General features: G+C 39.0%; 2 long non-coding RNA genes across 2 annotated transcripts in view; one reads left to right on the top strand and one right to left on the bottom strand.

Moving 5' to 3' along the window:
- The window catches only part of LOC137615775 (uncharacterized), a 42,552-nt gene extending 41,502 nt beyond the window's left edge, over positions 1–1,050 (top strand). The window contains exon 4 of the long non-coding RNA XR_011039258.1: positions 1,014–1,050. This is a non-coding gene — a long non-coding RNA (uncharacterized lncRNA). The remainder of the gene's footprint in view (positions 1–1,013) is intronic.
- A 626-nt stretch (positions 1,051–1,676) lies between these two features.
- Positions 1,677–26,541, bottom strand: part of LOC137615774 (uncharacterized) — a 38,107-nt gene continuing 13,242 nt past the window's right edge. The window contains exons 2-4 of the long non-coding RNA XR_011039257.1: positions 14,722–14,844; positions 10,809–10,883; positions 1,677–1,990 (exon numbers count right to left, since the gene is read on the bottom strand). This is a non-coding gene — a long non-coding RNA (uncharacterized lncRNA). The remainder of the gene's footprint in view (positions 1,991–10,808; positions 10,884–14,721; positions 14,845–26,541) is intronic.

Raw genomic sequence — 26,541 nt, 5'->3', positions numbered from 1 at the left:
ATGTCCAATTTTTTGTTCCCTTTCTATTCATGTCCAACTTTTGTTCCCCCTCTCTATTCATATCCAAATTTTCGTTCCCCCTCTATTCATGTCCAATGTTTTTTATTTCGCCTCTATATTCATGTCCATACTTTTTATTCTCTCCTCTCTACACTCTTCTAAGTCCCTTATCTAAATTTATTTTCTCAATGCCAGTAATTTTTTCTTTCATTTGAGTCAAAATTTATATATTGATCCATTGATTCTCATTCTTCATATGTTTTATTGTTGGTTTTATATGTGGTAATTTGTCCCTTATTCATTTTCAACGATAATACCATTTTTTCTCTTTCATAATTGTTTTATATCTAGTTTAAGGAAATAATTGTTTGACTCAAAGCTCTCAGAATTGACCTTACTGATCAGGGTTTATTTTAGGGAAATAATTGACTCGAAGCTCTCAGAATTTACCTTACTGATCAGGGTTTAATTTTAGGGAAATAATTGACTCGAAGCTCTCAGAATTTGCGTTACCGATCAGGGTTTTAATTTAAGGAAATAATTGTTTGACTCAAAGCTCTCAGAATTTACCTTACTGATCAGGGTTTAATTTTAGGGAAATAATTGACTCGAAGCTCTCAGAATTTGCTTTACTGATCATGGTATATTGTCTGAGAGTTAGCGTTAAAATCTTTGCTTAGTTTTATTTCGTATACAAAATATATAAGTAAATAATTATAGTCATGAAAAGGAAAATGAAGACTTGATTGGTTAGTACTAAAGTCCAAATGAGTGACATGGACGGACTTGAGTCCGTCGATATCACCAATTTGGACTTGGGTGTAAAACTCCTATCAAAGTCTTTAATTTCTCATTTCGTAGCTATGGTCATGACGTGTCAGTGAATTCAACGGGGAAAGAAGGGATATTTTGTCTAGTCTCTAGTAAAATTTCATCAGTCAGGAATTCTTTCATGTAAAACATGTTACACATGAAATATACAACAATACTAATTCAGTTTTAATTATTCACAGGAATGAGCTTCGATAGCAGTGTGCGGCAGTCCTGTGAGCCATCAAGAGGAGAGCGCCAGTCCTGTGAGCCATCAAGAGGAGCACCGAAACCCCCCCCCCCATATAAAAAAAAAACCTCAGCTGGTAATCCAGGGCTTTTCTAACGCAGTTTCTGGACACTCTTCGTAAACGTTTTGAATATATAAAGCAATTATGAATTTTTTTTTTTTTTTTTTTTTTTTTTTTTTTTTTTTTTGGCTGCTTGGGCTGTTTTCTGGCAGTAAAGTTTTCCATTATGTGTATAAATGGCCCGTCAACTTTGAAATACAGTGTTCAAGTCTTGCTTTTAAGTCTTAATTTTGCCTGTCAACTTTGCATATTTCCGTGTTTGCCGTGTTGCCTTGAATAATTTTATTTTTTTTGGCTTTATAATATTTTGCCTGTCAACTCTGTATATTCAATTTTTTGGCTTGATATTATTTGCCTGTCAACTCTGTATATTCAATTCTTGATATTATTTGCCTGTCAACTCTGTATTCATGTTCAAGTCTTTTTTTTCAATATGGAAAATACAAGGAAAATGAAAAAAAAAAACCGTTTCATTTCAAAAATTACAAAAAAAGTGTATTCAAAGAATAAAATTATTCTTTATAATTTTATTGTTTATTTTATTTGAGGGTTTCTCACAGATACAAGTGAATCAACATAGAATGGTGTTTGAGTTCAGCGAGTAGTCAATTTTGGCCTCGAGTTGCCATTAGCTCCTCGAGTTTGCCATTAGCTCCTCGAGTTGCCATTAGCTCCTCGAGTTGCCATTAGCTATTTTGTTTTTTTAAGATAGGTTTGCAGACCTTTTATTACCAGGGACGAATGCCCAACCAGGGTCACCCCTTAATGATACTGATCTAGGGGCAGGTTCCAAATTCTTCCACTACCGACCGGAGGAGAGGCAATGCGGGTGTACCCCGATCTGCTGATCACCAGAATTCCAACCCCTTCTGAAAAGTTATACATATACTTGAAACATAGAAAATGGGAATCGACTATATGCAAATTAGCCAAAAGGACTGAAATACTTGTGCGTATGCATACAATATGGGGAAAAATGCAAATTTGCCAAGGGGCCTGGAAGAGTTATACATGCATTTACTTGAAGCATATAAAATGAGATACATGCTAGACAAATCCTGATATGGACAAGAAATTTTAGATCAATTGAATTATTTATAATTGAATTATTTATAGGAGATGATGTAATTGTTTGGCAAAGCTTTAAATAAAGAGACAACCAGCCTATTACACATGCATATGGTGAATAGAATGTAAAGAAAAATCCATGATTCATGTGAAAAAAGTTTATGGTGTGACTGAACGACGATGTGCAAAATATGGTTCTGGAAATAGGAACAATTTTACTGGATTTGGAATGAAATAGAAATTGCCAATTAAAAAATTCATTTGCTTGTCAACTATAGTCTATAGTATCACATAGGTACAGAATTTGCAACACATAGGTACAGAATTTGCAATGAAATATATATGAGATACAGTATATGTACTTATGTGGTTTAGTGTACAATACAGACTGGGGAAATACTGATATTTAGTAATCTAATTTTCAAACACAAATATATTTGGGTCCCTATATCCTAAAAACAATGTAATGAAAGCAGTCTTTATCATTGACTACTAGAACCCTATACTCCGAGAACACAGAGGAACAGACCCCTTTTATTATTATTATTACTTACTAAGCTACAACCCTAGCAGGATGCTATAGAGCCCAAGGGCTTCAGCACAGCAAATAGCCCAGTAAGGAAAGTTAACAAGAAAAAATAAGATATCTCAAGAACAGTAACATTAAAACAAATATCTCGTATAAACTATAAAAAACTTTAACAAAACAAAAGGAAGAGAAATAAGATAGAATAGTGTGCCAGAGTGTACTTATATTTAGGGTGAAGACGGTGTTAGATGTTTCAGAAGGATTTAATAATATTATTAGTTGTATTTAGAACTGTGTCAATTATTATTTACTACAAAAATGAACGAAGTATGTTGAAGTTGCCTGAAATGCAGAGATGGTGACTGGAAATGAAACGAAGGAAGAACACTAATTGGATGATGCTTTGAAAAGGGAAATGTTGAATGTTGGTCATGCGAAAAACTTGAGTCTGAAGGAACGTATGTTTTAAAGTAACTTTGGTCATAACCATTAAGTTCCTTGCAAGAAAGTGATTTAAAAAAGAACTAAATGAAGTTCCTTACAAGAAAGTGATTTAAAAAAGAACTAAATGAAGTTACTTGCTAGATTGAAGAGAACAGGCAGAGATAGAACTCCCTCTGTGAATAAATACTTAGTGAATGCAGTATGTAAAGGTGATAAGGATCAATCACTGGTGGGAAAATAAGCAATTGAATTTGGTTAATGAGAGATGAATGCATACATAGGGAAAATTGCAGAAGAATGTGAAAAGAATAAGAGTGTTATGATTCATATGGAAGAATGTAATGACAGAAAAGGAAATAAAATAAGGAGTCAGATATGCAGTTCGATATTCGTATGTTTGCAGTGAGACCAAGATTCTCCAGAGAGAGAGAGAGAGAGAGAGAGAGAGAAGCAGCATTTAAAAAGAAAAGATCTTTCAGAACCTGAAAGATTAAAGGAGATAGGATACTAACACACTCGTGTCAACCAAGGTCCCCGGGATACTAACACACTCGTGTCAACCAAGGTCCCCGGAAGAAAAAAGTTATTACTTGCTAAGCTAAAACCCTAGTTGGAAAAGTAGGATGCATTAAGCGCAGGGGCTCCAACTGGGAAATTAGTCCAGTGGGGAAAGTAAACAAGGAAAAATAAAATATTCAAAAAACAGAAACATTAAAATAAATATTCCCTATATAAACTATAAAAACTAACAGAGCAATAGGAAGAGAAATAAGAAGTGTGTTCCTGAGTGTACCCTCAAGCAAGAGAACTCTTATCCCAAAACAGTGAAATGCCATGTTACAGAGGCTGTGGTACTGCCCAAGACTAGAGAACAATGGTTTGATTTTGGAGTGTCCTCCTTGAAGAGCTGGTTACCAGAGCTAAAGAATCTTTTATGCTTGGGCAAGTAAAAATAGAAGTGTGAATCAGAGAGTTGGAAGGACAGATGATGTACAGAAAAGAGGGTGTTACAGGTAGATGGTTATTGGTTGCCTATTTTGGTTGCAGGAGATTGGTCAGAGTAAGGATTGTGAAAGACAAAGCAAATTAAAATGGTTTTGTATGTGGTGAACTGAGGTATAAAGGATGGAGTACAGATAGGAGAATTAATCCTTTTTGGAATAATGGTCAATGGATCACTTTTCCAGGACAGGATTATTTTAGAATTGCAGCCACCTTTATACATCTCTTCCAGGATTGAAAAAGCAATGCGAGTAGTAGGTAAAGCTAAAAAATGTGAACTAGAAAACAAGTGTGTACTGCAGAGCTCGATACATGTGGTTATGTTTAATTGTAGTTATCGTTACCCATTATACCAGGGCTGATAAAACTTAATATAAAAGCAATTGCCATATGAGAAAATATTTCAGGAATTATTGGAAGTTTGGTTCAAGGAAAAGGAGCTTTTAGAGTGTTTAACGAAGTAAATACTAGAGTTTGAAAAATAATCATGGTTTGAGTAGATGGTTAGAGAATGATACTGTTTCAGTAATCCCAAAGAGGTTTGCTAATGCATAATGTATTATTATTGCTATCATTATTATTATTATTACTTGCTAAGCTACAGCCCTAGTTGGAAAAGCAGGATGTTATAAGCCCAGGGGACCCAACAGGGAAGATAGCCCAGTGAGGAAAGGAAGCAAGGAAAAAGAAAATCATATAGGAAAGTTTGCATATTAACTCATTGAGAGAAGAGAGAACAGTAAGTGAGACTTTAGCGAGCTTGTGCGTGTGCGTGTGTGTGTGTAACTATACGTAAGTATTCAGTGGCAATATAAGATGAGCTTAAAGACTAAAGTATAAATGTGAGAAGAGTAAAAACCGGTGTAAGGCATAGAAACACAAATGAGTTTGACGAAGCATACTAGAGGAAAAATGAGATTGCACAGATTGGACACTTCAGCATGGAAGATGTTTGGAGATGAGAATATAAAAGGAATATGTGGTATTGATGAAGTTTCTAGCAATTGTTCCTGCCAGTGTGTCGAGTTTTTAAATTCTTGAAAAAAAAATGTGTTTGGAGTAGTGAAAGATCACAGCATGAAAATGATGTCCATGCAAGGAATGAAAGTTGTGTGTGTGTGTGTGGTGTGTGTGTGTGTGATGGAAAGAATTAATTTGGCGAGTAACCCGGTGAATATTACGGCAAAGTTTCTGCACGAATACTAAGTGAGAGAACGCGACAAACATTATATACAGTATTGGTAACACTAGAATTTAGAGTGACGGGAGTACAAGTTTGAAGATAGAAATACTTTAAGAAAGAGAATAGGTTAGACTGAAAAATGTTTAGTATGTAATAAAATGGGTCGCAGGAATAATTAATGTAGGGGGTCACTTAGTGACTGTTTTAGTTCTGAAAATAAAGGGCATATTATGAATGGGTCTATGGAAGCAAGACGTTAAATGTTACTTGTGCAATACGCTGGATTTCAGCGTGTGGGGTACGTGTGAAAACATGATTTGCAGGGTCGTTTTGCTAGGGCATGTAAGCCCCAAATGAGTGACTGTAACAACAGTGGAAAGGCTCCTCATGTAGCAAGTGTATGTAGAAGAATTTGACAACAGAGGAAAGAACAGTAGGAGTAAACAGAAATGATGTGCAGGTATGACGTGCATGTGGAGGGTTTGGAAAAGGACAAATGTTTTCAATGTGAGAAGAGAGTTTTCATGTTGTGATATGAAATGGGGTACATACATGACAAATTGAGTATATTGACTGAGAAGGGTGGTAAAATTGATTTTAATTGAACTGGCTGTAGTGGGAATATTATTATTATTATTATTATTATTATTATTATTATTATTATTATTATTATTATTATTATTACTTGATAAGCTACACCCCTAGTTGAAAAAGATGGATGCTATAAGCCCAGGGGTTCTAACAAGGAAAATAGCCCAGTGAGGAAAGGAAACAAGGAAAAATAAAATATTTTAAGAACAGCAACACCACCAAAATAAATATTTCCTATATAAACTATAAGATAGAATAGTGTGCCCGAGTGTAGAGAGAGAGTAGCATATATATTTGATGGGTTCATATTCATCAGAGGCTTTAGAGTATCTTTATAAAAATGGATGTTCAAAAGAAAATATGGTAAAGTATACAAGTACGAGTGACAGGTTAAGTAGCGGAATAGAAGGAGATATCATCTAGGTTAATGTGGTTAAGGGTTAGGTTGGGTAGGGAATGTTGGGCTTTTGTCAGTGCATATGGGCCAGGTTGTGAGAAAAGTGAAGAAGAACGGAATGAGTTCTGGAATGAATTAACTAGATGTGTAGAAGGACTGTGTAGAAGGAATTATGTAGTTGTCACGGGTGACTTAAATGCTAGAGTGGACGCTGGAGAGGTAGAAGGTGTCATTGGGAAGTATGGCGTATCAGGTGAAAATGCGAGTGGCGAGGGACTGGTAGATATGTGTGTTGAGCAAGAGATGGTGATAAGTTCTAGCTTTTTCAAAAAGAAAGATAAAAACAAGCATACATGGGAAAGAGTGACAAATGGAAGTGTGGTAGAAAGGGCATTAATGGATTATGTGTTGATAACTAAAAGAATGTTTGGAAGATTGAAAGACGTACACGTGTATAGGGGTATGGCCAACGGTATGTCTGATAATTTTTTGGTGGAAGGAAAATTAGTAGTAGCAAACGAGTGGGGGAATAGAGTAGGTGGATGTAAAAGGGAGCTAGTGAGGGTTGAAGAGCTAATAAAACCGGTGGTAAAATGTAAATATCAAGAAAAGTTGAAAATGGCATATGACGAAGTGAAAGTAAGAGAAACTGGTACTTTAGAGGAGTGGAAGTTAGTAAAAGAAAATTTTGTTGGGATTGCAAGTGATGTGTGTGGCAAGAAGGTTGTTAGAGGCAGCATGAGGAAGGGCAGTGAATGGTGGAATGAAGGAGTGAAGGTAAAAGTGGAAGAGAAAAAGAGGGCTTTTGAAGAATGGCTGCAGAGTAATAGTGTAGAGAAGTATGAAAGATATAGGGAGAAAAATGTGGAAGTAAAGCACAAGGTAAGTGAGGCAAAGAGGGCAGCTGACAGAGGTGGGGTCAGGGATTGGGTCATTCATATGAAGAGAATAAGTAGTAGTTTTGGAAAGAAGTGAAGAGAGTAAGGAAGTCTGGTTCAAGAATTGAAGAGACAGTGAAAGATAGAAATGGAAGGTTGTAAAATTAATGTTGAGAATAATAGGGAGGCATATATAATTGCTGTTGCAGGTGTTAAGGTGCCGGTGATGGGAGATGAGAATGAGAAAGAGATTACAAGAGAAGTAGCGAGGAGAGCACTAGATGAAACGAGAGTAGGAAAAGCATCTGGTATGGATGGTGTGAGAGCTGAGATGTTGAAGGAAGGGGGTGTGACTGTAATTGAATGGTTGGTGAGATTGTTTAATATGTGTTTTGTGTTGCCAATGGTACCAGTAGATTGGGTTTGTGCGTGTATTGTACAACTATGCAAGGGTAAGGGAGATGTGCATGAGTGTTGTAATTCAAGGGGTATTAGTTTGCAGAGTGTAGTTGAAAAAGTGTATGGTAGAGTACTGATTAATAGGATTAAGGATAAAACAGAGAATACAATCTTAGAAGTACAGGGTGGTTTTAGAAGAGGTAGGGGTTGTATGAATACATTTTTTACAGTTAGGCAGATATGCGAGAAATATTCAGCAAAAGGTAAGGATGTGTATGTTGTGTTTATGGATCTGGAGAAAGCATATGATAAGAGTTGATAGGGAAGCAATGTGGAATGTGATGAGGTTATATGGAGTTGGTGGAAGGTTATTGCAAGCAGTGAAAAGTTTCTACAAAGGTAGTAAAGCGTGTGTTAGGATAGGATAGGAAATGAAGTGAGCGATTGGTTTCCGGTGAGAGTGGGGCTGAGACAGGGATGTGTGATGTCACCGTGGTTGTTTAACTTGTATGTTGATGGAGTGGTGAGAGAGGTGAATGCTAGAGTGCTTGGACGAGGATTGAAACTGGTAGACGAGAATGACCATGAATGGGAGGTAAATCAGTTGTTGTTAGCAGATGATAAACTGGTTGCAGACGCGGAAGAGAAGCTTGGCCGATTAGTGACAGAATTTGGAAGTGTGTGTGAGAGAAAGAAGTTGAGAGTTAATGTGGGTAAGAGTAAGGTTATGCGATGTACGAGAAGGGAAGGTGGTGTGAGTTTGGATGTCATGTTGAATGGAGAGTTACTTGAGGAGGTGGATCAGTTTAAGTGCTTGGGGTCTGTTGTTGCAGCTAATGTTGGAGTGGAAGCAGATGTATGTCAGAGAGTGAATGAAGTATGTAAAGTGTTAGGGGCAGTTAAGGGAGTAATAAAAAATAGAGGGTTGGGCATGAATGTAAAGAGAGTTCTGTCTGAGAAAGTGATTGTACCAACTGCGATGTATGGATCGGAGTTGTGGGGAATGAAAGTGACAGAGAGACAGAAATTGAATGTGTTTGAGATGAAGTGTCTAAGGAGTATGGCTGGTGTATCTCGAGTAGATAGGGTTATGAACGAAGTAGTGAGAGTGAGAACGGGTGTAAGAAATGAGTTAGCAGCTAGAGTGGATATGAATATGTTGAGGTGGTTTGGCCATCTTGAGAGAATAGAAAATGGTTGTCTGCTAAAGGTGGTGATGAATGCAAGAGTTGATGGAAGAAGTACAAGAGGAAGGCCAAGTTTTGGGTGGATGGATTGAGTGAAGAAAGCTCTGGGTGATAGGAGGACAGATTTGAGAAAGGCAAGAGAGCGTGCTAGAAATAGGAATGAATGGCGAGCGATTGTGACGCAGTTCCGGTAGGCCCTGCTGCTTCCTCCGGTGCCTGGGAAGACCGCGGAGGTAGCAGCAGTAGGGGATTCAGCGTTATGAAGCTTCATCTATGGTGGATAACGGGGGAGAGTGGGCTGTGGCATCTAGCAGTACCAGCCGAACTCGGTTGAGTCCCTTGTCAGGCTGGGAGGAACAGAGAAAGGAAACGTCCCCTTTTTTGTTTCATTTGTTTGATGTCGGCTACCCCCCAAAATTGGGGGAAGTGCCTTGGTATATGTATGTATGTATACAAGTAGGTAACAAGCTATGAGTGATGTGTACTGTGGAGGGTATATTTCACGTTATGTAATAAATGAAGAAATTCAGCAAGTAGAATGTGAATACTAAAAGCTATAACAGAGTATATTGTGGAAAGAACAAGTCATCAAGATGAGGATTTTGGAAAGTCACTGGTGTACGAGTGAGCTAGTTTTGAGTCAGAATCCCCTTATATATATATCAAAGACCCGGTCACTTTTGGCTGCATGTTGCAAGAGAGATTGAGGAGCAGTGGGAAGAGTTAGAAAGAGTGAGTGAGCCAAGTACGAGTCCATTGAATAGTCCAATAGTACCTGTGTGGAAGCTGGATGAAAGATGGCAAATGTGTATGGCTTTTATATAGGTCAATGAGGTTACTGTGAAATATAGGTTTCTGATGTGTGATGTATCAGTGCTTATACACAGCAGTATGCATGGGATGAAAGTGTGTACTATAGTAGATCTAGTTCGTATTAGCGAATGCCAGTAACAAAAAGATCAATCACTGCCTTATAAGAGCTAAAACACACAATAGTTCAAAAATTAGATTGACTAATGTACTGCTGCTTTTCAAAGAATGTTGTTAATCAATTAAAGGGCATATGATTTAGTGCAGTGTTAGGGAAGTTGGAAGAGGTAAGAGTGAAAGTATAAAAAATTGAGTGGTTTGCTGAAGGTGTGTATTTTTGGGACAGTGTATGCATCTAGATTTTAAAAAGGCTGAAAATTTTGTTAAGCAAAGGCAAGAGTTAACTAAAACAAATAGAGGGAGAGTTGAGAGATGTTTTAGGATTAATCTAATTTGAAACACTGGAAAATACACTCGGTATTTGAGTGGTGCTCATTATAAATAGATTCTAGAGAAGTAGTATTATGATTATAATTATGAGTCGAGTGATTTGGATGAGATGTCCAAATTATTAGATGAAAAATAAAAGAATAAAAAAAATTCGTTTGTTTGGATAATCCAAAATGGGTTTGCATTTTTGTATATGGTAATGTTGTTCCCATTTCTGAATGGAACAGTACGTTAGGAGAAATTAGGAGATTTGCTAGTTCGTTGTTGGATAGTATATGGAGATGATTTGGGCATACTCTTCGCACTCCCCAAGAGAGATTAGTTCACCAAACGTTCAGCTAGGGTCTACAAGGCACTAGAAGAGTTGGAAGATCAGACCTACATGACTGAGGACTATGAAGCGCCAAGTAGATGATGAATTAAGAAGTATTATATTAAAAGCTCAAGATAGAGACAACTGTGAAATCTAACAGAAGAATATGTATACATATTTTTCTGTGAATAGTGCAATCACAATGTGTATAATTGTGCATGACACACATGAACAAAGGGCTTAGTCATAATTATCAGAGGATATTTGCAATTAAAAGGGAAAGAAGCATATGTTTAGGATAGCTCATTGGGTGAGGGAAGACTGGAATAATTAGAATGAATTTCACAAATTTGGTTTGTGTTAATGTATTTTATGATACTCTATGAGTGCATAGTACCTAAAATAAAACAGTCACATTTCCATATGAACACCTTACCTGTAATTAGTGAAGTGAATATCTCCAGTACTGTTAACGTATCTTCTTGAAAACTTGGAACATATACAGGTAATTCTGAAAGAAAGTAAATGAATTAAGAGTTCTTATACTTTTAGCTGAATTACATTTTAGACATTGCACATATAACATTATTATTATTATTATTATTATTATTATTATTATTATTATTATTATTATTATTATTATTATTATTATTATTATTATTATTGATAGGTAAGATATAACCCTTGTTGTAAAAGCAGGGTGCTATAAGCCCAAGGGCTCCAACAGGGAAAATAGCTCAGTGAGCAAAAGAAACAAAGAAATAGATATTTTAAGAACAGTAACAACATTAAAATAGATCTTTCATAAATGAACTATTCAAGTTCCACCTCTTCAACTACCTGATTAAGAAAATCATTCCACAATCTGGTTCACAGCAGGAATAAAACTTCTAGAATACTGTGTATTATTGAGCTTTTTGATGGAGAAGGCAACTACATACTATCTAGTATTACGAGCAGCATGGTACTGTCCAGGAAGATCTGGATGCAAAGATTGGTCAGAGTTATGAAAAATGTTATGCAATATGCATAACGAGCTAGCTGAGCGATGATGCCAGAGATTAATATCTAGATCAAGAATAAGAAATTCAATAAACCGCTAGTTCTTGTCCAATATATTAATGATGAGAATTAGCAGTTGAAGACCAGACAGGAGAACAATATTCGAAAAAAGGTAGAATGAAAGAATTAAAACTTTTTCATAATATATTGATCATCAAAAATCTTCAGAGACTTTCTCAATAAGCCAATTTTTTGTGCAATTGAAAAACAGATTGAAAATGTTTCTATAAAGTAAATTTGCTTTAAGAATCACATTAAAAATTTAAAGAGTCATATAGTTACAGAAACATTATCAATGCAGAAATCTAGATGTTGAGGAGACACTGTCTTTCGACCTATTGACATTCACACCTAGAGTTTTGTTATGGTTCAACTTCCTGCCCCATAATTTGCTTTATATAATGATTTTAGCTAATCTCTCACAAGAGATTCAGCAACCCCAGATCTACATTCAGGAGATTAAATTGAAGCAAGAAAATGTCATCATCATCTACACCAGCAAGAGTTCTAGGCGAAACCACAAGTGTATATAGTATGAGAGGTAATGGGCCAAGAACACTACCCTGAGAAACACCGGATATATACCTATACTCAATATGGTGCCCACCAACAACAACTCTTTGCAATATATTACTCAAAAATTCAATAATAATGGTAAAAAGAGACACCCCACTCATAATTAACAAGTTTTAAGGCAGCACTAAAATTGATGCCAATCATACGAACTTTCTGATCACAATCAAGGGATTTCTGTACAGCATTGGAGATTATAAGAAGGGCATCACATGCTCCAAGGCCTCTCAAAGCCAAATTTCAGACTAGGGAACAGATGATCAATCTCAGCAATCATATCTACACAATTTGCCAAAAGACGTTCAAAAACTTTAGATAACATGGGAGCTACGGAAAATGGGCGGTAATCACAGCTTGACTAGAGCTTGACTGAAGCATAAACTCTGAATAACAGTTCTTACCTGAGTATAGTTATTCAAAGTCAAACCTGATCTGTTACCCTACCAAAGACGATAGGCCTCCTGCCACTCCAAATAAGCACGTCAACAATCATCATTAAAACAAGGTTTGTTCTTCACTCGGTACCTTAACGCATCAAAAGCTCTACGCATACCGATTATGTTGACTAGATTATTATTATTACTTGCTAAGCTACAATCCTAGTTGGGAAAGCAGAATGCTATAAGCTCGAGGACTCAAACAGGGAAAATTGCCCAGTGAGGAAAGGATTCTCATTCAAATGAACAATAGGCTCAGCACTTATACAATTGTGACCAAATCATGTTAAAAAATCACTTAAATGTCATTCCAGTTTGAGATTTTATATAAATGTTACATTAAAATATGCACGAGGGACAGGTTGTTCTGTCTTTACCACTAATGAAATCAAAGCATGATCAGATGACCCAAAAGGAAAATCAACCTTACTTGTTATAACGACAGGGAAGTCGGTGTATACGAGGGCCAGGCAGTTACCAGACCTGCGAGTAGCTTCACTTATGATTTGCTCACAGCCTAATTCAGAGCCAAAGTCTCTCCTACTGATCACCATGATCAGTAGGAGAAACAGAACTCAATCACTCCCTATGGTGAGCATTGAGAGAGAGAGAGAGAGAGAGAGAGAGAGAGAGAGAGAGAGAGAGAGAGAGAGAGAGAGAGAGAGAGAGAGAGTGTGTTACAATATGTTAATTATCTGATTATTCGACTCCCTCCGTCGATCATATCTGCTGCTGGTGACAAATCCTACTGGTGAGCGGGACCTAGGGAGCCATCCCGAGGTGCTCGGGACTGCTGAAGCCCCCAGGAGTTGGCTACGCGGGATGGCGACCCGCACCCATTCTTCCTCCGGCGAGTCGCTTCTTCTATACTTCCTCCTGGGGGATCTAGAGTGCCTACCCACGTGGCAGGATCTGGAACGGGAACGTGAGCGAGACAGTCTCCTGCGGGACCTATCTCACTGTCTCCTATGGTCCCTCGGGGCTCCGTCTTCCGAGGAGTAGGAGTAGGCCTCGACCGAGGAGCCCGAAGACCTGTAAGACCTCACTGAAGAGCCCGAGTCGCGACGCGTTGCTGGTGGGTCCACATGGTGTCCGGTCGGTGAAAAAGGCTCCAGGAAGACGTATGGGAACGTAGTTGAAGGCACTGGAGGGGAGCGGGGAAGCTCCTCGCTGGGGAACCAGGTCTCAAACTCCTCTTCCATCCTTAGGGGAGATCTGAAGGGCGTCTTGGGAGGCGCCCATGCGAGGGGGTCTGACGGCGGCGAGTCTTCCTTCTCGGTGGCACCCTTGGCTACTGACGTACCTGAAAAACATGCCCAAGAGGCGGGAGAAGAGGCTGCAGCAGTTTTACCCCACATAGGATCGTCCGATGAGACGGGCCCTGCTTTCACCAGGGCTCCGTCCCCTGAACACACTCCCGTCCCTCCCTCAGGCCCCCCACTTGCCTGGATCGAAGACACAATCCCACTGTCAGGTAAATCAGACTCCTGGGGTAGGGCTACAGGCCTCTTCCCCGCAACAGACTTACCTCGACCCCTACACTGGGTAGGGGAAGGCGGCAGAGAGACTGTCCGAAGAAACGCAGGGCGAAGAGACACTCGGTTTCCTAGATGAACGTCTAGAGGTCTTCTTCTTCTTGGTGCCGTAGCGCACCCACTGCACCTCGTTCCAGGACTCGCACTCCGGACATGTGGCTGTAGGGGAACACACACTGCCCCTACACAAAGAACACAAGGAGTGCGGGTCAACTTCAGGCTTAGAGAGTAAGGCGCCACACGATTTACCGGCCATAGGCCCAGGGCAACGACGGGGATGCTCCATAACGCACTAGTAAGACACCGCGAGACACAGGAACACAGAGGGAAAAGGATAAGGAAGAGCACAAAGGAACCACGTGGGAACCGCTTGAGACACCAAGGGGGTCGAGGACGCAAAGGGTCGCACTGGGTCGGGATGTTATCCGCGACGCGACCAGAAACTTACTGGAGATCAAGACCTGAGCAAGCATGCTCTCCGACCCCGGGTCGTCTCTGGGCGCGTATCACTCCGCCAGAGGTTACCCCGCATAGAAAACGGGAGTAGGGTGAACTACACAAAATTCTGGTCAGTTGGGAGGAGATCCCAGATATTCCTAAGATAGTAGTTCGAGGTAAATACTCCGTGTTGGAACAAATGTTAATTATCTGATTATATGTTTAAAAACCTTCTATTTCCCTAAACCTAAATCATCACTACTACTACTATAGCCAGGGTCCTAGGAGGTCAATCAGAACTCACGTGCAACAGGGAGCAAACCAGAGATAAGTTGGACAGCAAGATGAAAGAAGGGAAGTGGGAACTCTGATATAGTTAAAGTGCACTTGCATTTAACAGCTGGTTGGCGATCTCACTCCATTAGATCTGGAAAAGGGAAAACAGATTAGCAGTCAATTTCAAGGCAATAGCCAATAATCACTTTTGTGTTGGACACTATTATTATTATTATTATTATTATTATTATTATTATTATTATTATTGTACAGTTCATAGGCTACCACAAGTAAAAGCTCCCCTCCTTGTCAACCCAGGAAGGAGGAGGAGAGAATCTCTCCTCCTAGTGCCTGCCTTGACAGTGTGCTGATAGCCAGCTTTCACAGCCATGACACACTGCTGCCTGATTTGTCTCGTTGCTAAACTGGTGTTCTGATTAAGTAAGTTACAACCTGAGTGGGAAAAACTGATTGGGTGTCTCCTCCTGATTCCCAGAGTTTATAGCTCACTTAACATGCACAACACTTCACCATTGGAAACAAGTCATTGATGCAGGCTGGCATGTTTCCCTTGACATAAAACTTTGCATAATAGATTATTGTTATTATCATTACTAAGATAAACGTCTAGTTGGAAAAGCAGGATGCTACAAGCCCAAAAGTTCCAACAGAGAAAATAGCCCAGTGAGGAAAGGAAATATGGAAAACTATATGGAGAGTAATGAATATATATTATAAGATCTTATGATAGATCTGGCATATATCAACTAAAAAAAGAGACTTGTGCCAGCCTGTTCAACATAAAAACATTCGCTGCAAGTTTGAACATCTGAAGTTCCAAAGATTCAACTGTCTGATTAGGAAAACCATTCCATAATATGGTCAAAGCTGGAATAAAACATCTAGAATATTGTGTAGTACTGACCTTAATAATTGCGATTGAGAGGGCAAGTCTGTTGGAACTAACAACATAAAGAGTAGTTTATATTTAAGGACTACAGTACACTTAAGCTGATCTTGCAACGTCTGTAATTTCATACCTAACCTCTTTACTTAATGATGCTCTGTGCTAAGACAGACCACATCTCCCCATCAGAAATGATCAGAGAAACCCTTTACACACCTGTGCACATTAAGAGACAAAACATGACTTCATAAGCAGCATATCAAACTCTTATATAAATAAACAGGCCAAAGACCCTGTTATATATACAGTACTCCTTAAAATGAATGGAGACCCAAAAACTATAAAAGCAAGTCCTTTCTTTACCTTGCATGCAATTGCAACCACAAAAACTCTAGAAGAAGCGACGAACAGGCAAGATAACACCGATATGCATATACAATGAAGTTCAACCTTGTACATCAGGGTTAAAATCTCACTGAAGATGTAAACTTAATATTGTCAACAATAAGAAAAAAATCATAGTAACAATTAGTGGGATCCCTGAATCAAACGGGTAATTAAGAGTTCTTGCTCAGCTCAGCAAATGAATACGGCTAGACTTGTTATCGTACCCCTCTAAGGACTGCATTTATAGCTCCAGGGAATAGGGGTCATGCATAGCTAAGGGAATATATACGTTCTACTACATAGTGTATTAAGAGAGGTGGGACAGCAGGGTTGAAGAAAGCAGGCAGAAGAGAGACAGAAAAGACAGCAGTATGGCAAATCGCCCAACACGTAATCGAGACATCTGCTTGATCCCACCACACAATTATAAACACTTTCTTTTATTTTCCTCGATGCTTTATTCAATTTTCAGCTGTTCTCCACTTTCTTTCTCTTCATTCCTATATTTCACTTCTCTCCTAACTTCTCTAGTATTCTGTTTCACAATTTTCCATGCTTTATGTCTATGTACGTAACCTTTTCTACCAAATCCATCACCCCTAAAACGTAAGGGTCAAATAATTCATTATTTAAAATGATTTAGTTATATAATTTATATATTTTATACATTTATTCATATTCAGACAATACCCTGGTAGCCTTAAACCTACTATTTAATTACCTGTATTAATTCTAGTTACCTTTATAACCATTTAATTGATAAATGTTTTTATGTTGAACAGGCTGACATAAGTCTTTTCATAGTTATATATGAATTATATGTTTTAATGTTGTTAATGTCTTTTAAAATACTTAGTTTTAATTTTTAATTGCTTCATATATCGTTTATTTATTTCCTTGTTTCTTTTCCTCACTGGGCTATTTTTCCCTGGTGGAGCCCTTGGGCTTATAGCATCTGGCTTTTCCAACCAGGGTTGTAGCTTGGCTAGCAATGATAATAATAAAAAAATAGTTTAATATGCTATGCTGCTTAATTCAACCCTCGCAGATTCATAATCTCTTCAAGCAAAGTTATATCAACTTTGCATGTGTCTATAAGAGGAATAAAGTTTATGTAATCCTTAGTATGATGATATTACTCTTAGCAATTTCTCGCAGAAATTGACACACAAATCTAGTACCGTGGCCACTGGGATTCCAAACCACGGCCCGGTAGCAATACAATAATGCATTTTGACTAATTTAATACAGACATCCTAAGCTGCCCAGCTTTTACGCGATTTGTCTCATTGTTATTAACATATACACTGTTAAAAAAAAACCGTAATTGCAATCGGAAATTCAAATTCTCCGTAAAAATACAATTTTCTCAGCCAAAATGAACCAAAATATCTATAAGAATGACTGAACAAACTAGAACTAGAAGCAAATGTTACCATAGGACACATGAGTGACAAACATAGACTATCTGAACCAAGAACAAATAGTAAATTTGGTGAAAGGGCTTTTAGCTACCGTGCGCCGAGACATTATAAGTTACTGCCAACTGAAATGAAGGACCTAAAGGGAGCAATTGAATTTAAGAAGAAACTAAAGACATTACTTTTCACAAGATCATATGATTTGGAAGATGCTACATTCAAAGAATTGTATAAGTTATAATGAAAATGTTTCGTTAGATGATTGATATGGACCCGCCCGAGTAATAGTTCACTTGAATTCAGTGGAAGGTTGGATTTAAACCCAAAACAAGTAAAATAAGTAAAAGCCATATTTTAGTAAAATACAGGCAACCGTAATTTTACTCTTTGTTATTATCTTTTACGGTTTGATGACCGTAATATCATTCCTTTACGTCAATATATCGGTTTTTAAAACGGTAAATGCCTGGCAACATTTATTCCAAGATTTTTACTGTTTATTTTACGGACAAATTTAACAGTGTAGTCAGTGACTATGACAGAGAATGCTTAAAGATTCTGTAATGCAAATATTTCAGGTATTACGTGACTTGTCTTTATAGAATCTACAAAATACAGTAGAATTTAATATAGTAATATGAAGATGATTTGTAATTTGCTCTCCGATGATTGACTGGCCAAACACTTGTGTTCCCTGAAATAATTACTTATATATGCTGAATTGTTACATACCAATTGTAGATACGCTATCTTATGAAAATTGATTTTTATTGGACCCCCAAATTTCATTATTCTAGCCAATAACTTTAGAGAGAGAGAGAGAGAGAGAGAGAGAGAGAGAGAGAGAGAGAGAGAGAGAGAGAGAGAGAGAGAGAGAGAGAGAGAGACTCCTAGCTTGTGTTTAAGAGATATTTTTCAGTCTGGACAAAATACGTCGTCAAACTAAGTATCGACATTTGTGTCAAGTTGTTTGCGAGAATGGTACAGCAGATAACACAACAAATATGCCAAATAATTTTAGGTATTATAATAATGATAGAATTAGGAACGTAGAAAATTATATTCAATTTACGTTCATAATTTTTTTTCAAGGTCTATAGACCTTGATTTTTTTTGTGCCATCGCACACCTTACAGATCTAACAAGGGATACTTCCCCCGCCCGGCGTCCTTTCCCCTAACAACCAAACTCTTCTACACCTGAAATTCTGGAATCTATAAATATTGGAGGTGACAGAGGGGGAACGGAGACGACAGAGCATTTGTATTTGACTGTACATTAGCAAAATTGGGTAGTTTTAATAGACGATAATGATAGGGACATCTGAATGCCTTTTCAGTATGATCGTTAACTCTTAAAACGACTTATGATTTTGTGAAAAATCCCTGAACAAATAGCGATATTTTTAGTTTTATTTCAGAAGGTGGTCTTCTGAAAGATATTTAAATTCTAAAATGACATCTTTGCTTTTATGGTTTTAATTGAGTATCAATTTTTTTTTTTTTTATTTACAATGAACGATATCGGCGTCAATGACCTCAGATGCCAGGATGCCAGAAAACCCGAAATCAATCAATCAACAAATAGCGAAGCTTTGTGGATTTCAAAATTAAGGGACTGGTCACAACAAGGGTTAAAAAGTTTGAACCCCATCATTCTGATATTTTAAGCCTAATTGTGACCAAACAAAGCAAAATAAACCAATTTTAACAAGCATGGCCTACGGGATGAAACATGGCACCGCACTATAGTGGATAAACTAATTTTGTAGGTTCTGTAGCCGTAGGGCACAGGATTCCCCTGCTGGATATGATCAGGAAAGCAGCCCTTCGTGTAAGTAATTAAGCAAACAAGCAAATAAGTAAGTAAGAAAAATTAAGCAAGCAAGCAAGAAAGTAAATAAGTAAAGTATCCTTTTCTCAACTGTCTGGGTCATGTAATAATGAATCTATTAACCCCTTTCACATTATTATTATTATTATTATTATTATTATTATTATTATTATTATTATTATTATTATTATTAGCCAAGCTACAACCCTACTTGGAAAAGCAAGAGGATATAAGCCCAAGGGGTCCAACAGGGAAAAATAGCCCAGTGAAGAAAGGAAATAAGGAAATAAACGATATAAGAAGTAATGAATAATTGTAATAAAATATTTTAAAAACATAAACAACAATAAACAGATAATTCATATAGAAACTATAAAAAAATTATGTCAGCCTGTTTAATAGGAAAACATCTGCTGCAAGTTTGAACTTCTGAAAGTTTTTTGATTCAACTACCAGATTAGGATGATCATTCCACAACTTGGTCACAGCTGGAATAAAACGTGCAACAACTCAAGGTAGTCTGGTGCAAAGAGCAATGGACCAAGGAGATACTAGCACTTTTTTGAGACTCTTGACTGAGTCTTGGTTCAGCCAATAAGTTTTTGGATTTGTATAAAGACATTAGGTACCGTAAGTTCCTCTATTCTTGTTACATGGCAATTACTAAAAATTTCATTCGGTGTTCATTGATTACGTTGACTGATAACCAACAAACCATGTACGAGAGAGAGAGAGAGAGAGAGAGGAGAGAGAGAGAGAGAGAGAGAGATTTTCATTAAAGAGATATTGAGTTCGTGGCATTGATATTGGAGAGAGAGAGAGAGAGAGAGAGAGAGACTTTCCATTGAAAGGGAGTTCGTAGCAATGATAGAGAGAGGAGAGAGAGAGAGAGAGAGAGAGAGAGGAGAGAGAGAGAGAGAGAGAGAGACTTCCATTTGAAAGGGAGTTCGTAGCAATGATAGAGAGAGAGAGAGAGAGAGAGAGAGAGAGAGAGAGAGAGAGAGACTTCCATTGAAAGGGAGTTCGTAGCAATGAGAGAGGAGAGAGAGAGGAGAGAGAGAGAGAGAGAGAGAGAGAGAGAGAGAGAGAGAGAGAAAGGGAGGGAGAGAGAGAGAGCGAGAGAGAGAGAGAGAGAGAGAGAGAGAGAGAGGAGAGAGAGAGAGATTAAAAAACATTGGGTTCGTAGCTATGATATTGGAGAGAGAGAGAGAGAGAGAGAGAGAGAGAGAGAGAGAGAGAGAGAGAGAGAGAGAGAGCCTTGTTAGTGGGTGAGGCTTCCCCTACGAACTATCATACTCTGTACCTGATCAATTAATGGACCAATCAATTAACGATTTAAAGATCACTCATGAATGGCAGGGGTAAGGGACAGTGACATTGCTCTATCGAGCAGGACAATGCCCTAGAGACTGACCATATATACATAAACAAAATCCGTGTTTTGGGCTCAAGCCATGTCGTGCTGATGGAAGCATACCAGAGCATTAGTGTATCTGTGGATTTTCATCAGTGCCTTAACCTTATAGCAACCTTTTCTATGGTCATGGGGACCAATTGAGACGAGTGACGTCACCGTTATTCGTCACCATCACTAATCATAAACAACGTTAGTGCTTCCTGCCTCCTACAGGGAAGAGTCATCTAGACAGTAGAAAAGGGGTCTCGAGGTTAACACATATTGTATAACCAAACATAAGTATACACTGAATATACAAATAGTCTCATAGTTGTATATTTTGCTAAAATAACATCAGTCTCTCTTATATCTATTATTTGATGCATACAAATATATGAGGGATACTTACTTTGGTAAGTTGAAGAACTCTGGCATGTATACATACAATTGTCTGGCGAAAGTGGACACACTACATTCTAATACTACATTCTAATAGACATTTATTCCTAATAAATGACTAAAAGAGATGCTTAGTAAAACGAATGTAGTATGACAATGGGATTATACCTGTAACGAGTACAGAGACTATATTTCTTTCTTAAAGGAAGAAATGATGAGTGCCACTCTCAGACTGAAGAAAAATTATAAAACAATTTCTCTTCATAATTCCTGTACTGGTTACTTCTATCTGCACTGTGTACTTCGTACACCGGCACTAGTGCTATCTGTATAATTCCACACCTGTGATTTTGAACAGAGCTAGTGTTATCATGGTAACACTTAATCAAAAGAAATCACACCTAGGAAGGATGACCTCTTCTCCCTTTAATTGACAGTCCCAGTCAATTAGCTGTTCATCGTAGAATTTAGACGGCAGGTTAAGTATTCTACCTGGCATCACCACATATTGCTTCAGATCATGGACTTGTCTAGCATAGTGTTTGTAGAACACTCTGGATGATTCTCATCCGTCACATGTGCGAGGACATGTGAGGTCCCAAACCATTAACTGTTTACCACAGTAATTAGGGGGCAGGTTTCAATACACTACCTGCCGCCAATACGAAGTGTTTAAGTTCATGCACTTGTTTTGCATAGTGTTTGTAAAACACTCTGGATGATTTCCATCCAGTGTATGAACGAAGGCGCTCAAAGTCCATATACTGAAAGAAGTTCAGTGATGAAGCAATCTTTCTCGGATCATGACCTGCGGGAGTACTGTCCGGATCCGCTCTACGAATAAAGTAGGTGAGCTTCGCCCTTAGTTGTTTTAGGAATAAATTTGATCCAGAAGTTTCTCCTTTAAAGAGCTGTCCTCCACTGAAGTCTGAAGTTCTACGAAGATAGACCTTTAGACACTCTACAGGACGTAGAGAGACATCTTCCTTCAGAGGGCAGATTCTCCAGGGACCCCACCTCTTAGTGGGTAGCTCGTTTTTAACGAGAAAGGATGGATCAGGAAAGAGATTCAGTTCTCCCACTTCCGTGAATTGAATGTGACCCTCATCTCTGGATAGGGCCACTATTTCACTAACTCTAGCCCCAGAGGCTATAGCAAACAGAAAAATAACCTTTTGGGTTAGATCCTTAAGAGAACAATCTTCATTTAATGAGGCATAATGTAAGACCTTGTCCAAAGACCAAGAGATGGGCTTTGGTGGTACTGTGGGCCTAAGCCTAGCACATGCCCTTGGAATCTTATCAAAGATTTCATTCGCCAGATCCGCTTGAAAGGCATATAGGAGAGGCCTAGTCAAGGCTGACTTGCACGTATTTATCGTATTGGCCGCCAGACCTTTGCTATGAAGGTGGACAAAGAAGGACAGACAGAAGTTCATTGAAATTTCTTTCGGTCCTTTTGCTTTGACAAACGCAACTCACTTTTTCCAGGAAGACTCATATTGTCTTCTAGTTGACTTGGCCTTGTATTCTTCTAAGAATTCTATATTGCCTTCCGAGATCCCAAACCTTTTTCTAACCGTTAGAGCGAGAAAATCATGAAATGAAGGGTTTGGGTTCTCTGTGATAAAACGAAGGCAGTTAATTTCTGAACCTTCGGAAATATATCTAGGATCAGAACTAGGGTCAGCCTCATCTTCAGTTTCTTCATTAGGGAGGAGAGATTGCTCTTGGGCTATCTGGGAGCCAAAAGAGCTACTTCCCCTTAGAAGTATCCGAGCCTGTTGAGGACCTTCAGCAGGTGATTTGGATGGGATGAACAGGTATACCTGAGTCCATCCCTTTCATTCCAGAGACATGTCGTCTATCAGTCCCACTAGAGGATCCTCGTATGGGGCTACATATCGAGGTAGTTTCTTGAAGAAGCTTGTGATGAAGAAGTCGATCTGCAGTTCCGGGATTTGTTCCCATCTGGGAGGGAATATGTCTGCGTCCATGGACCATTCCAACTCTATCGGCTTGGATCGAAATAGAGTATCCACCGTCACATTGTGGATCAGTTGTAAATGAACTGCTGGTAGGTGCCATCCCTTTAAGAGAGGGATAGGTAACTTCACCAAGACTGTATGAGACGTTCGATTGTGACGTCTTATTATCGTTTCGGTGTCCCAGATCAGTCGTAGGGAGTCTGATCTGTGTGGAGGGGGCTTCCCCACTCATGAAAGGACCAGCAGAGCCTTGGGACTTTCGTGCTTTAATTTTCGTTAGAGAAGCGATTAAAGAGGGACCGATCTCAGTCTTTTTTTATCTCTTCAAGCGTTTGATGCGTGTCTTCTCCAGGCTCTTAACACATCTTTCGGGTGTGCTCTTAGCACCAGGTCTGTCACTATCGCGAACTTGGGAAAGTTTAGCGCTTTCCCCTGTTGGCATTATGGCAATCTGACTGATTACCAGAGTCTCTTGACAGACCTCACGAGCTCCTTTTATATTCCTAAGGGAATGTAGAGTTGATGTGACTGAGGGCTTCGATGGTTTTTTAACCATCGAAACCCCTGAGCTGGAGAAAGTCGAGACTTCTAGAAGCTTATCTTACATCCGTGATGTCCCGGGAACCGGGTCATCTCTTTGAATGCACATTGGCCATACACTTCGGGTGCTGCCCACCCCAGCCTCTCGATCAGGTATATCAATACCTGAACTATTTCTAGGCTTGACTTTGACGTGACTAAGTTCGTCAATCCTATGAAGATACTTAGGACTGTGAGTCCGACACGTATCTTTCCTAGGATGAATGTTACTCTCTGTAACATGAATTCTAGATAGGAGGAAGGGGGTTGGTTGACTGGAGGGTTCCGAAGGACACCTTTCAGGTCTGACAAGACTACGAACACCCCTAATTGGAACAAGGTCCATGTGTTCAGAAGGATTAACATTCAGAACTTGCTGTTTTTTATGAACTTGTTAAGTGGCGACAAGTTCAGAATGACTCAGAGATTTCTTGAGTCCTTCTCATGAAAACAAAACAGCCTTCCCTGCAACTCGATGAGCTATATTTTTCTTACCACCTGTATGCTCTATAGCTCTCAGGTATAGGGGTTTGAACTGTAGGTGAAGGTAAGGAAACGATGGTAGGGACATTTCTGTTTCCCATCAATGGCTCATCTTAAATAGGCTTTGGACCAAAGGATCGAAGGTCCTGCGATCCTGAGGGAATGTTCCTCCTAGCTGAAGCATCTTTATGCTTCGAATAGTCAGTAGGCTTAGACTTTTGACCATCTGCCTGTAGCATCGTGGTCATTGGAATAGTGGGATGTTGTTGAGCAGCCCGGATATTTCCAGCATTTTCGATCTTCTTTTTAGGTTGGGGACCCACAACCACGGAAGATTTTCTCTTTGAAGGAATGCCCCATTTTTGGAGAAGACTTATGTTCTCCATGGTGGCGTTCTTAATTACTTCCTTAATGACCTCGTGTGGGAAGAGGTCTTTACCCCAGATGTTGGAAGATATTAGCTTCCTTGTTTTGTGTTTCACTGTTGCAGCAGCGAACACAAACTCTCTACAGGCTCGCTCTCCTAGCCTTCATAAAGGTGTAAAGGTCATTCACCAGGGTAGACATATGCATTTTGGCTATGACCATGAACATGTCTGGGGTATTTTCGTAGGTTGAACACAACTCTATGTAGTTTTGTAGAGAAAGGGATGTCGCAAGTCTCTCCTTTGACTCATGTTCATTATACAAGAGCAACTCAGACAATTTAGGGAGACATACCTTGAATTGTTGACTTGCGACATCCTTGTCTAATTTTCCTACTGAAAATGTCAAATGAACTTCCTTTCAATCCTTTTCCTGTCCGGGTAAAGCTGGTGATAAAGGCTTGCACTCATCGAGTGTGGGACATGGCTTACCCGCCTCTACCGCTTTGGTAACAGAAGTAAATGCCTTCCCCATAAAGGGGAATGAGAGTGAAGTAGGAGCAAGAAAGGAAGGGTGTCTGTTATTCAGTGAGAATACCTTCGACTCTGAATAACCCGCCTTTTTTAGACTACCTGAAAGGATAGTCTGTGCCTTATCATGTTCGAGAATCATGACCTCCTTTGGTTCCGTTCCTTTTCTTGACTTTGGTTCGTACTTCAGTCGAACCCAACAATTAGGGAAAGCATCAAATCTTGGCCAAAATTGAATTTTGTCCAAAGGAACAGCACCTATCTTCACTGAGATGTAGAGATTGCCATTTGAAATCGGCATCTGCTCCGCAAACCTCCAGGGATTGGTTATGGAGCATGTTGGTAGGTCTTGATTCATGGGTCGTTTGACGGACCCCTGGGAAGCGACAAGAGAAGCTTTATGAGGCTCTATCTTGCGTTTTACTTCCTGCTTTTGGTTTTGTTTACGAAAGCTCTCTATTTGATTCTTCAGCTGGATACATAATTGTACCACATTATCCAATAGAGGGGTAGAAGACGAAGATGTCAACATCGATGGCTCTATAGCCGGCATAGGCGGAGGAAATTCTGACACAACATTTTTCTCTTCTACCCTGGGGTACTTCTTGCCCTTAATCTCAAAAGTTTTCTGGCTGTCAGGGGATGTAGTTGGCTCCTGAGGCACTACTATTTTCTCACTTGCTTCCGGAAATAGTAGCTTACGCATCCTATCATTAGGTAGGAAAGGTCCCGGAGAGATCTTTTGAAAGCCTCTCACCCAGTTGTGCAATTTATATTGAGCTGTATCCCTAGCCTCCGTAGACTTGGGATTTTCAAAACCTTCAGACATTAATGTCCGACATATATTGCAAACCTGTGGGTTCCAATAATGCAGGGATCAGGAAATGATATTGCAGGGGGCATGAAACCTGCAAGTATTATGACCGTAAAAATACTTACTCTTGGCCTTGCAGAGGACTGCAGCACAAGGTATCTGGTGTTCCTCCTGTAAAGAAAGGAAAACCAAATGAGTATACAATGGATTATCTCCTTGACAATCAACATGCAAATGTCCTTTACAATAAAGTAGCTTAGGATAGTAAGCTATAAAGGGATAGTAGGAGATACATACTTGTGTACCCCTGTGAGCAAATGCTGTTACCTCCCCTCGGTATTAACTACATGGAGATTTCTCTATTGAGTAACTCCAAGTAGAAGGGCTCTTACCCCTAGGGGTAGAGAAGTATCAAATAACTGTCCCAAAATAATGTTAATACTGTGGGGTCAGGATGACTGATTCTCGATTAGAATATTGAAGAAAACTATTCATTCAATATATGAGCGGTACCAGCGGAATGCTCGTACAAGGGTACCCAAGGTATGTCAGAAAATACTACTGTATAATGGTACTGTAGTTTTCTAATTGCAGTAAGTCTATATTGCAATTTACTGGCTACTGTACATCTAGTCATTATGCTGCCTTCATAGTAGCATATGACAGCACGGTCCATCTAGCATGAAGCCAGCTGGACTAGGAAAATAAAGACATATATTTGCATATCCCACTCAGCCTATTTGCT

Source organism: Palaemon carinicauda, chromosome 22 (assembly GCF_036898095.1).
Source record: "Palaemon carinicauda isolate YSFRI2023 chromosome 22, ASM3689809v2, whole genome shotgun sequence".
Taxonomy (NCBI): Eukaryota; Metazoa; Arthropoda; class Malacostraca; order Decapoda; family Palaemonidae; genus Palaemon; species Palaemon carinicauda.
Note: the sequence above shows the minus strand (reverse complement) of the source record. Positions and strands in the feature narration are given on the sequence as shown.